This window comes from Triticum dicoccoides, chromosome 4B, assembly GCF_002162155.2.
Source record: "Triticum dicoccoides isolate Atlit2015 ecotype Zavitan chromosome 4B, WEW_v2.0, whole genome shotgun sequence".
In the NCBI taxonomy this organism is placed as follows: Eukaryota; Viridiplantae; Streptophyta; class Magnoliopsida; order Poales; family Poaceae; genus Triticum; species Triticum dicoccoides.
The window spans coordinates 20,665,550-20,668,351 of record NC_041387.1 but is presented as its reverse complement, the minus strand read 5'-3'; the positions used below and the strand labels follow the sequence as shown (position 1 = coordinate 20,668,351).

General features: G+C 41.0%; 1 long non-coding RNA gene across 1 annotated transcript; it reads left to right on the top strand.

Moving 5' to 3' along the window:
- The first annotated feature begins 931 nt into the window (after positions 1-931).
- On the top strand, positions 932-2,132 carry LOC119293234. Its single transcript, XR_005142991.1, has 3 exons — positions 932-1,416; positions 1,535-1,752; positions 1,847-2,132. It is a non-coding gene; the product is annotated as an uncharacterized LOC119293234 (long non-coding RNA).
- The last annotated feature ends 670 nt before the right edge of the window (positions 2,133-2,802 follow it).

Genomic DNA, 2,802 nt, shown 5'->3' with positions numbered 1-2,802 from the left:
TGGGATTTATTTTACATATTTATATCACTTTTGGGACTAACCTACTAACCGGAGGCCTAACCCATATTGCTGTTTTCTTTGCCTATTTCATTCAGTATCTATTTATATATAAAAAGTAATTGACAGGTTAACCACAAACAAGAGAAATAGATTAAAATTCCCACAATAATTAGAAATATCTAACCATCTATTTGGTGGATTAACGATTAATAGCCATTGGAATTAAGACTTTAAAATTACCCACCATTGCCATTACTTACATGGAAATTGGCCTTGGTTTAACAAAAAATAAACTTCACCTATCCCGTCCGAAAATATTCCCTGGAACTTCTCTATCGATCTCAAAAATAAACCTAGCCTCCCCATCCTCACGCCGCCACCAGGACATCAATAGACCCTCCCCGTGCTCACGTTCTCTATCGATCAACCGGGTCTCCCCATCCCCATGCCGCTACCAGGTCATCAACAGACCCTCCCCATCCTCACGCCGCCACCACGTCGATGCCCTAGATCCTTCTGCTTGATCTAGCTAGAGCCTCTCCTCCCCTGCATAGATGCACCACCATGACATCCGCCCGCAGCTAGCTGGATTCGTTCCTCCACTCCATGGCTGCATCGCCATGGGATACTGGCGGTGAACCCTGGAGCCCCTCCTCCCCTGGATCTACACCGGCATGGGATTTTTACGCTGGGCTTTCGTTTCTCCTCCTTGCTCTGTCAACCCCCTCTCTGTTCTTCCATGGCATCTTGCAATAGTCTTATAACTTGAAATTAATTAGGTCTATGAAGTTTGCCCGCCCATGTGTGTTGGCCGCAGACTGCTCGGTAGTTAGAGATATTGATGTTTACTAGGAATAACGTAAGCTGCATATAACTTGCAGTATACCTACCCATGCCAGTCTTTTTTCTTTGTATTTTTTTTGTGTATTCAGGTGATGTGTTATCACTTCCTATGCACAGTCTCCTCTTCCTATGCAGTGTCCTCTTCTGAAGCTGAATGATTTAGGCCAATAATACTTACGCAATTATGGGTGTGCAGGTTGAAGTTAATTAGGGTTCTGAAATTCTTTGTGGAAATCATGGGCAAGCGGAATTCAGAAAGCCTGGAGATGGAGCAAGAAGATCAATTTCGTTCTCAGTGATTGTCATCAACTCAAACATAGAGGTGGGGAGGATTGCACTGCCTCCATGAGGGGCACGATGCCTCACTCATTTTTATTCGCCTAAAGTACGTGGACAGGTCGCTGAAGGAGGAGAAAAGCTAGAGTGCCGTGCACAAGCGAGCAGTTTGGCACCGATGGTCCGGCGGTCTGCCTGGGTTGTTCCACATTCAAGTTGTGGTTTTGGCACGTCCCCGATGACACTCCCCTGCACTACGTGCTGACTGGCTGCACCCTGCGCCTCGGCGACGATCAGGTAACAGCAGCTACACGCAACTGTAAACCATATCTCGGACTACGATCTTCCCTTAGACATCATCCATTGTATTTCTCGCTCCGGATTTATTTATTCACTATATGCTCACGCTTGAAAGATGATGCTGAGTCCAAGTCCAACATAGGCAAGACGTTCTGTTGGCAGCAGTGCAGCAATATCCTTCCAGTATGAGACACTGAAGAGGATGAACAAACCGAGGAGATCTCTAAGCTGCCAGTCCTGCCACCTATATCATGCTGCTACTTATTTTTCTTCTCATGATGTTTTATTTGTATTCCTGCCAACTCTCTTTGGTCAGCCTATAACTTCATTGAGGTATTTTGGATTTCTGAACTATACTGAGAATGCATTATATCCAATTTACTTATTACAACTGTTTATATAATTTGACTCTTAGTAAACTTCACAGGCCAAACAATGCAAAAACGACATTAGCATAGAGAAGTTGCGTTTCTTCAGGACACCAAATGGGGGCGTCACTTTGATAGGAACCTGGAGCCTGTTGTTGATCAATATTTTCATCGTCGATCTCAGTGGCTGTAAAGCAATAGAAAGAGATGGAAGGAGAATTATAAATGAAGTCAGAATTTCCATTTCTTTTTCTCTCCTTCTATGGGATATAGTAGATGATATTTTCCATTTTTGTTCAGGTTTCGGAGATATGTATTCAGAAAAAATGTGTACAGTCTCATATATTAAAGGAGCAAAAAGAGATGTAGACGATATTGACAATACAAATATTTTCTAGCTAGGATAAGAAGTCGCCCAAACATATATATTAGTGGAGCAAAAAAAAGAAGGCCTAATATGTAGTTGCAATTTTTTTTACTTAGGTTGACTTACTCAATATTTATCTCATATGTAGTTATGCAACCATAAATTTTGCAGTTTGTCCTTCAAAGCAGTGTCAAACCTGGGTGATTGTATCAGGTAGTTACTTTTCATGTATACCTTATGTAATGTGTTTTCTCCCATTCTTATTACATGTCCTTTTATGATTTCATAGATACTGGATATATCATGAGATTGGGAGGTCTCAAAATTATTGATTGATTGCTAACTGTTCGATTACATGATATTTTGTTGCTATTAGTTGCGCTTGATCTGTATTTGACTAGATCATATAACATTTAGGCAACTGGAAGTTAATTACAGTAGTTTGATCTAAACAGTTTGGACGTTCCTGCAAGCATCCACAACTCCTCTAAAGATCTAAGGACCCCGTTCATTATAGCTAGCTTTGCATTCTAGGTCCGCAACAAGCATTACACTGAACTACCAACAAACAATATTTTTTCTGAATATGTTAACTGAATATTCAGTTTCAGTGTTCATCTGTATATGTACTAATTTATATTTTCTTGA